The following is a 10,457-nucleotide window of genomic DNA, read 5'->3' as shown; positions in this document are numbered from 1 at the left end:
CCAAAGAAATGTGTCACTAAAAAAAACTAAAGACAAAAAGAAGAAGAAGAAGAAAATCCTTGTGCATTAAAAGTCTGCCCACAGACACGGAAGAGCCTGAATGAATAAGAACAACACAATGTGACGACTAATGATCTGAAATGTACTTTAAAGGGGAAGCGTTTCTGTTCGTTGGATATCAACAGAGTTGGGAAGTAGCAGAGTACAAATACGTTGTTACTGTATATAAATACATTTTTCTGGTATCAGTACTCCACTACTTATTTCTCTGACTTTTTACATTTTGAACCCAAATTCCTGTTCTTTCTACTTCTTACATGTTGAACACAAATACCTGTACTTTCTACTTCTTACATGTTGAACACAAATACCTGTACTTTCTACTTCTTACATGTTGAACTCAAATACCTGTACTTTCTACTTCTTACATGTTGAACCCAAATACCTGTACTTTCTACTTCTTACATGTTGAACACAAATACCTGTACTTTCTACTTCTTACATGTTGAACACAAATACCTGTACTTTCTACTTCTTACATGTTGAACTCAAATACCTGTAGTTTCTACTTCTTACATGTTGAACTCAAATACCTGTACTTTCTACTTCTTACATGTTGAACACAAATACCTGTACTTTCTACTTCTTACATGTTGAACACAAATACCTGTAGTTTCTACTTCTTACATGTTGAACTCAAATACCTGTTCTTTCTACTTCTTACATGTTGAACTCAAATACCTGAACTTTCTACTTCTTACATGTTGAACTCAAATACCTGAACTTTCTACTTCTTACATGTTGAACACAAATACCTGTACTTTCTACTTCTCACATGTTGAACACAAATACCTGTACTTTCTACTTCTTACATGTTGAACACAAATACCTGTACTTTCTACTTCTCTCATTTTCCAAACAGGCTGGTTCCTTTAGTCTGAATGTGTGTTTGGTGGCGTGATCATTATTATTTAGAGTCATTGCGTGCCTATTGATTTGAACACGATCCGTGTATCCATCATTTCCTGGTCTTCTCTAAAGAAGAGGGACCAATGGAAACGTTGTCATGTTGCCGTTGTTCAGCATGGAAACATTCATTAGCTAACAATGACATTATTGTTCTATTAATATAAAGGGAGGTCAGGTACTCTTTAAAACAGCTGCTAGTTATGGGTACTTTTTACTGAAGTACATTTCAAAGCCTCTTTACTTTGACTTGAGTAAAGAAGTTTAGTCAGTACTTCTACTTTTACCAGAGTATTTTTAAACACGAGTATCTGTACTTCTACTTGAGTACAGGATGTGTGTATTGTTGCCATCTCTGCATATCAAACAGAGCGAGATCTGCTTTTAAGATTGTTTCTCTTGAAATGCTCTCACTCCTCCACGTTGGGAGGGTACTTCAGGGTCAGATAATGCTGTGCAGGGAAGTTCAGGGAAAGTCTTTCAATGCAATGTGATTCATCCGCTGCCGGAGGAGAAAGTGAGTAAAGTTCAAATCTCCCAGCCAGTCGGGTCAGTCGTCTTTTAGCCTCGCTGAAAAACAGGTTAGAAACTGCTGATGTGAGCTTTCTGGAGACGTAGAACAACTCCAGTTTGAAAACTAACTGCAGGTTATTAAACATTCCCCCAGAGGCAGAATAATTTAAAAAAAGCAGTACATGCCAACCAACTCAACATTTATTGCATTTATGGAAGAAAAACATTTCTTTCTGCTTATGAGAAATAAGAAATGTTCCTTCAAGGTCTAATGTTTGTTTAGCTTTCCAGAGGATTCTTACAATTGATGAGAAAACAAATCAAGCAGTAAATCTGGGCTGTTGGATATTTGCTTTGCTGATTTAATTGTCTCCTAATTATGTATACAAGGGAAACTCATTTACACCCCGATGATGTTGTTTTTTTTAATATGATGATGAACACATTTCTAATGAAAGTCCTGAAAAGAAAACAAGTTGGATTGGTCAAATAAACATGGGACTTGCATATATATGCAGTATAAACATACAAACACACACAAATGGTCGTTCTTCATGTTGTGAAGATAATAACTTGTATTTTCTTCAGCCTTGGACTTTGTTTTTACCTACTTAGTTGTTTTGTTGCCTTTTTAGTCTTGTTTTCTTTCTATTTACATCACTAACCAAATGAATAACAACAAATAAATGAGGTAAATCGCTGAGTAGCTGAATTCCTTAATAAGAAGGTTATACTCATTTAAACACTGCAGAGCACATAGTTTGTTCCCATTACTTCCTGTCTGTCTTCTTCTATTGTTCCCTTTAGTGTTTACTTCCTGTCTGTCTTCTTCCGTTGTTCCCTTTAGTGTTTACTTCCTGTCTGTCTTCTTCCATTGTTCCCTTTAGTGTTTACTTCCTGTCTGTCTTCTTCCGTTGTTCCCTTTAGTGTTTACTTCCTGTCTGTCTTCTTCTGCTGTTCCCTTTAGTGTTTACTTCCTCTCTGTCTTCTTCTGCTGTTCCCTTTAGTGTTTACTTCCTGTCTGTCTTCTTCCGTTGTTCCCTTTAGTGTTTGCTTCCTGTCTGTCTTCTTCCGTTGTTCCCTTTAGTGTTTACTTCCTGTCTGTCTTCTTCTGCTGTTCCCTTTAGTGTTTACTTCCTCTCTGTCTTCTTCTGCTGTTCCCTTTAGTGTTTACTTCCCTTCTGTCTTCTTCTGCTGTTATCTTTAGTGTTTACTTCCTGTCTATCTTCTTCTGCTGTTCCCTTTAGTGTTTACTTCCTGTCTATCTTCTTCTGCTGTTCCCTTTAGTGTTTACTTCCTGTCTGTCTTCTTCTGCTGTTCCCTTTAGTGTTTACTTCCCTTTTGTCTTCTTCTGCTGTTCCCTTTAGTGTTTACTTCCTGACTGTCTTCTTCTGCTGTTCCCTTTAGTGTTTACTTCCCTTTTGTCTTCTTCTGTTGTTCCCTTTAGTGTTTACTTCCTGTCTGTCTTCTTCTGTTGTTCCCTTTAATGTTTACTTCCTCTCTGTCTTCTTCTGCTGTTCCCTTTAGTATTTACTTCTTCTCTTTCTTCTTCTGCTGTTCCCTTTAGTGTTGACTTCCTGTCTGTCTTCTTCTGCTGTTCCCTTTAGTGTTTACTTCCTGTCTGTCTTTTTCTGCGGATTTCTGAGGAAATAAAAATGAATATTCAAAAAGTATTCCACTGTATTTTCTATTAAGGAAACTAATGTTTGTTGTCCACAGCTGACGCTAAATTGACCGGACTTCTTTCTGCGGACTGGTATGACTGCACATAGTCCCTTGATCCTCCTTAGCAACGGTTTGTTCTCCTTAGCAACGGTCTGTTAGCAAGCATTAACAATCTCTGGAATGTCCGAGTCGAGTATTCAACTTAGCCGGGTAAAAGGTTATCATTATCGTAATTCATTCATGCTGCTATCCAACCAGTATTATACTCCCTTAAAACCATAGTTGTTGCAAATTAGTGGTATACAAATGTAATTTGTAGGAGATAGAGTTGCAAGTTTTATCATTCTTTGGGGTTAAACTTGTTTTTCTTCTCGAAAATCCTCCCACGTTGTACTTTCTGTGTCGTTTTTCAGAAAATTAGATCATTAAATGTTTGTTTACCCCCAAATGTTGCTTTGTTATTCACTATAATGCCTCAAAGCCCCTCCAGGGGGATCCAGCAGTTTTTGAAGTGTAAATGAGATTCTTGCACATGACTGCATAGTTTAAGTTTCTGAATTAACATTTAATGAAGGGACCAAATCCATTAGGGAAATACTATAGGATGCAATAAGACACTGAGCCATAATTATGAGACAAACAGAGAGGTCATCCGCAGTCAGAAGTATCTTCACTAATGCTCCTTGATTGTCATTGACCTACTTACACAACGTAATGAGAGCCAACATCGCTCTAAAGTTGCATATTGTAGGGGGGGGGGGGGGCATTGTGTCCTTCTGCACACAGGCACTAAATCTGACAATTATCAGTAAGAGTGACCTCATTCATAGAAGTATTAAGCATAAAGCACCGTCTATTTTTTAACATATAGAACAGGGGTGTCCAAACTCTTTTCACCGAGAGCCACATACAAAAAAATAGGTATATCGCCTCATAAGTTCAGTTATAACTTAGGAAAATCAATCAAATGTAGGTAAATGTTGCTTGTGAGTGTTGGCAGCTCATCCCTTACAACAGAAGCCTCAGAGTGATTATAATAAGGAGAAATATGAAGGGTATATTTCAAGCTTGTTATGTAAATAAGTCATTGGGCTTTTTTCTTATCATCTAATGGGGCATTTCCACTGCAGCACGGAGCCCGGTTTAAGCGTGCCATGCCCGGACCGTTTTTGGTTGCGTTTCCACTTGGCGTAGTTCCGGCTAGCGGGTACTTTTCACAGTTTTCTGGCTCTCCAAAATCAAGGTTCTTTCCGGGCCAACAACCGGGCTGAGTATGCTAAACTAGTGAGAGAATCGCTGGCAAGGGGGCTACAATTACAACAAAATGAACATATCTTACCTTGATTTAATTGTAATACACGTTTCTAAATAATGACGAAGTAACAACATACTGATACCGGTTAGTAAAAACCATGAATTAATGCTTTGACAAGTCTGCAGACAGACGGCAGGCGAAACACCTTTTAAAATGCGTGTTTTCTGAATGGAGGTCGGCTAAGCTAACGCAGTATATGCTCCGACCGTCCACACTCACAACAACGGCCTACAGACATAAATAAACCAGCGACTGTATTCTCCATGACACAGACAGTCTGTGGTTTGTACTTGTTTAACTTTTGTCTCGTTTCTGAACAGATATGAGGAGCTGTGAGCTCTGAGGGCTAACAGCTAACGGCTGATGTTGGTTTTCTGTGTTTAGCATTGAAGATGACGTCACGGCTCCGCCTACACTGCGTTACTATAGTTACTGCCCCAGCTACTAAACTGTAATGGAAACGCAGCATAAAGTGAGCCTGGCCTACCAAGGCCTAACTATACCGTACTAAGCAGAGCGAGGCCCTGCAGTGGAAAAGCGCCATTAGACATGTTAGAAAATGTTTCCAACTCTAATTGACTGAATGTACTTGAAAAGTGCTCTTATTAACACATGAATACTACTGTGTAATATATGTTTACATTTATATTTAAGAAGTACAATATAAGTCAAGCACAGGTTTCATTTGTGGGTCATATTCCATTTGCTGAGGGCCGATTCAAAATGATCCACGGGCCGCATTTGGCCCCCGGTTCGTAGTTTGGACACCCCTGATATAGAAAATGTATAAAGAAAGCGTAATTAGACAATATGAAGTTGACTTTTGATTATGTTCTGGTTTTATGTTTCAGTATTTGTAAGCAACTGTGACTGAAAGAATATTGCTTTTGTTTGACTTTTTTTATGGTTATTTCATTTTTTTGGTAAGAAGGGGCAGATAAAATAAGATGTTCTTCTCCCTGCTCCTTTCTACCATGCGCTATAAAAACAAAAAACAAACGAAAACAACCAGTATAAGTCTACATGTTTTGGTTTAAAATAACTGCCATGTGTGGAATAAATAAATAAATAAACATATCATTGCACAAATGCAATCATGGAGTCTCATTTAAAACTCACACATCATATATATTTTGGTCTATTTCGAATGCTAAGAACTGTCAGAAAGTTTTCAGGACACTTCAAACTAAATACAAACTTGCAGAAGAAAGGAAATAAACTCTCTTTTAAACCTGCTCACAGAGCTTCCAGTTTGAGGTAAGATGGCGCCTGTGTGTCAGGATTGCAGACTAATAAGAGCTTCCCATCAAAAAAGCTCTGCACACCTCCTCTATCTTCATGACAGACGCTCATCTTCCTCCCCGTCTATCATGTGGCTCTTCAGAGGGGAAATAGAAGCCCAAATAAGTAGTGGATAACGGGTGATTTTCTGCCCATCATCGTCCTGCAAATAAGACGCCGCCTGACTAACGGACAGGAAATCAGACACACACAAACAGAGTGCTGTGCATCAGGAAATAACATTACTTAGATGGGTGTATTATACTATGTTCAGGAGGTAATGTCTTACAGAGGAGGTTTCCAAAGTGTTCGAGGAGAGTTTCAGTGAATTCATGTTAGAAAATTCGGAACAATCGGAAATCCTTTTTTAGTCCCACAGCAGGGAAATGTGACTTCAAAGGTAAAGAGCAGATAAAAGAGTAGACAGTCGGCTATTGCAAATAAACAAACTAGAACTTATCCATGATAAAAGATAAGAAGTGCATTATTCTAAAAGTGAACATGTATAAGCATTAAATGAGTCAATAATACCAAAAGAAAAAGACAAAGAAATGCAATAATAGGTATTAGAACTGAAAAAATACATGTAGAAATTAAGAGTTGCTTTTCTCTGCTAAACTCATGGTCTTAACACATTTGTTATTTAAGATTAAGAATAATTCTCCTTTACTCCTAAGATATTTAACCTTTTTGCCCTTTGACGTTTACCCTGACTCTGTTATCTCCCTTAAAGAGCAACTTCCAGGTTGTTGTTTTTTCTACATTTATGCTCAAACTTGCTTGAAAATTACAATTAAAAAAGTGAATGTAGGATTTGATATGTTTTACGAGACATAAGGGCAGGAATTCAGAGGGAAAGGAGCAATTTTGAGCTCTGCTCTTAAAAACGGCTTTTTTTTAAGGTCATACGTCAAACGCGTCATATTACATCACAAAGGGTAAACATCTCCGCTCTCTGACCGTGGGTATAGTTAGTAGTTGCGTTGAGTTGAGTGGTTGTGTTTTAGTGAGCTGGTATTTTTCGGTAGTTTTACATTGTATTTCACCATTTGTAATCATGGTGCAGTATTGTGTTTGTGCAGGTTGCACACATACCAGCCTGTCAGGACATCGAGTCCACTATTTCCCTAACAGGAAAAGAAAGCTAGCTAGCTTTTGGTCCTGGGTTCGTTTTGTGCAGACAAAGAGACGGCATTTGCATTAGGTAACGCGAGATACCGCTGATACTTACGCATTAGTTTCTGTTATGGATCAGTATCAACAGTCCTGCCAGTAACGTTACTATATTATCAATGCTACTTTAGTTATAGCCTGATATATGATAGCTAACTTCACAATGTTGTGATGTGACGTTAGCTAACATTCTGTAGCTAACGCCGGTCACTCACCAAGATAGCTGCCCAGTTCTCCACTGGTTCTCCTCACACCACAGCTCAATTTCTCTCCGATGGCCGTTATTTCTTCTAATCCTTGGCTGCTCCTGGTCTCTTGGACGCCTAGCAGGCTCATAATTATAAGGTTGTGGTCCATATTCATGTTGCATTCGAATATTCATGTTCAACTTCTTCTGTGTCTTCTGTGTCGAAACTAGCATTGGGATCCATGTTTATTAATACGTTACACCGGCCGCTCTCTCCCTTGTGTCCCCCGTGTTACGTCACACGCGGGAGGTCACGTGGGGAGGCTTTTTTGATGCGGAAGTAAAAATGTCTTACAAAAACGACGCCAGATGTCACTGTAGTGTATATTTCTGTATATTTCTTTGAAAATCTAGTGTATTCATCATTTTCCTACACATTTATTCATAGGTGTCTTTAACCTGGAAGTTGCTCTTTAAGGAATGTGCTGCTGCAGCTATATGTTGATATTCCCAGTTTGTGACCGGGCAACTCTTGGTCACAAATGGTTTATGGTTGTGAGAACGCTGGAACACTTCCTTCTCGGTGTTTGTGGACTCCAAGGTGTAATCTTCGAGGCCATGAGGGTCAGGCAAGTGATTCAGTGTCCCCAGATATTTAGGCTATCTCCAGTGTTCCCAGATGTTTAGATTATCTCCCCCAATATGTTGATTACGCTCTGTAAACTAGTTAAAAGGTCTAGCGAGAGAGAGAGGCGCTGCAGAATTGACGTGGCAACTCTCCCGTGCAGTCTGACCTCTGACTCGTGACAAAATAAACCATCAGTGTTTGACATCAAAACTCCTGCTCGTCCCGTGTTTCCTTCCTGAGTCGGTGACTCCCACTGCATTGCTACACAGAGGTTTCCCCCACATCCAGGGCTTCCTGCTCTGCTTTACATTATCTGCTCAGAAATCTCTCAGCCCACCTCAAACGCCTGAAGCGGATTTCTGAGAACGCTTTGAGAATGTGAAGATTAATAAAAAACATGGTAATGACCCTTTTTTTTATCTCAAATTACCTCCTAAACAATCTCCATTACAAAGTTTTGTGGACACGCTTTGTGATGTCAGGACACCCTTGATGCTTGCAGCTGTATCGGGACGATTAAAAACATGTTTTGCTTTGAGCTGAAGAAATGCACCGGTGTGAAATTACCCTTTTAAGGAAAGTGTGTTTAGAGATAGCAAAGGCTGCGGTCATCATGTCAAAATCTACACGGTAAATTCACGTTTTGATTCGGCAGCCATGGATTATTTGATGTTGACAAGTGCTGATTAGACGCTTGTTTGTTCCCTCAAATAGCTGATGTGCTACATTAACTCTGATGAGGTGAACTTATAAACTCAGGCCCTCTCACTTCACTGAACACGGATGATTTTGCAGCGTAGGAATCAGTGTGGCAGCCCGCTGAAGTCCTGCGGTTTGAGGAGGATTGTGCTGAGTCTGAGCGCCACAACATGACGTCTCATACTGTCAGGAAGCCACGATGCCCTAATGGAAAACAACAGCATGTGTTGCATGGTAATATGTTTCAGAACATCTCAAAGTTTTGTCGTCCCGCTGGGATCTGCCCCTCGATGTGTGCAGGAGAAATAAATAAAACTTAAAACAGCAAGGGAAACAAAGGGCTTACAGAGGAAGGGACACAGAGAGAGGAGGATAGTGTAAGCAGGGGAAAAGGACACGTGATGAACACAATGTATAATGCAAGAGGATTTGTGAAGGAAAAGGTTCTTTAGTTTTCTTTTATGATCTTTTTAGTAAGTTTCTGCAGTGCATAACCAAGGTTTTGCGTCACAGACTTAAAGCACAACATGCTAAGATTAAACAATGGAGAGCAAAGTATAAGCTTATTCAAATGAGACAAGAGTTTACACTGATTATATGTACGAAGAGAAAGAACAGAAAAATATATTAAAAAATAAAAAAGCAATAACAACGACTAAAGTAATCCCCCTCCATTCACCGCCAGTGAGCCTCATGCAGACGAATATTCACAAGAAATGTTATTGATGATTATTATTAGGACTCTTTAAAGTAGACACACTATATAGTGATATACACCTGAACATCAGCAGGAGAGGACTCTTTAAAGTAGAGACACTACATACTGATATACACCTGAACATCAGCAGGAGAGGACTCTTTAAAGTAGAGACACTACATACTGATATACACCTGAACATAAGCAGGAGAGGACTCTTTAAAGTAGAGACACTACATACTGATATACACCTGAACATCAGCAGGAGAGGACTCTTTAAAGTAGAGACACTCCATACTGATATACACCTGAACATCAACTGGAGAGGATTCTTTAAAGTAGAGACACTACATACTGATATACACCTGAACATCAGCAGGAGAGGACTCTTTAAAGTAGAGACACTACATACTGATATACACCTGAACATCAGCAGGAGAGGACTCTTTAAAGTAGAGACACTACATACTGATACACACCTGAACATCAACTGGAGAGGACTCTTTAAAGTAGAGACACTACATACTGATATACACCTGAACATCAGCAGGAGAGGACTCTTTAAAGTAGAGACACTCCATACTGATATACACCTGAACATCAACAGGAGAGGACTCTTTAAAGTAGAGACGCTACATACTGATATACACCTGAACATCAGCAGGAGAGGACTCTTTAAAGTAGAGACACTACATACTGATACACACCTGAACATCAACTGGAGAACACTCTTTAAAGTAGAGACACTACATACTGATATACACCTGAACATCAGCAGGAGAGGACTCTTTAAAGTAGAGACACAACATACTGATATACACCTGAACATCAACAGGAGAGGACTTTTTAAAGTAGAGATGCTACATACTGATATACACCTGAACATCAACAGGAGAGGACTCTTTAAAGTAGAGACGCTACATACTGATATACACCTGAACATCAACAGGAGAGGACTCTTTAAAGTAGAGACGCTACATACTGATATACACCTGAACATCAACAGGAGAGGACTCTTTAAAGTAGAGACGCTACATACTGATATACACCTGAACATCAACAGGAGAGGACTCTTTAAAGTAGAGACACTCCATACTGATATACACCTGAACATCAACAGGAGAGGAGTCTTTAAAGTAGAGACGCTACTTACTGATATACACCTGAACATCAACAGGAGAGGACTCTTTAAAGTAGAGACACTACATACTGATACACACCTGAACATCAACCGGAGAGGACTCTTTAAAGTAGAGACACTACATACTGATATACACCTGAACATCCAACCCAGTCTCACAAAAAAACGTGTAATAACTACGTTGTTCCACAA

Source organism: Notothenia rossii (assembly GCF_949606895.1).
Source record: "Notothenia rossii genome assembly, chromosome: 6".
NCBI lineage: Eukaryota > Metazoa > Chordata > Actinopteri > Perciformes > Nototheniidae > Notothenia > Notothenia rossii.
The sequence above is the reverse complement of the archived record's forward strand: the minus strand, read 5'-3'. Positions refer to the sequence as shown.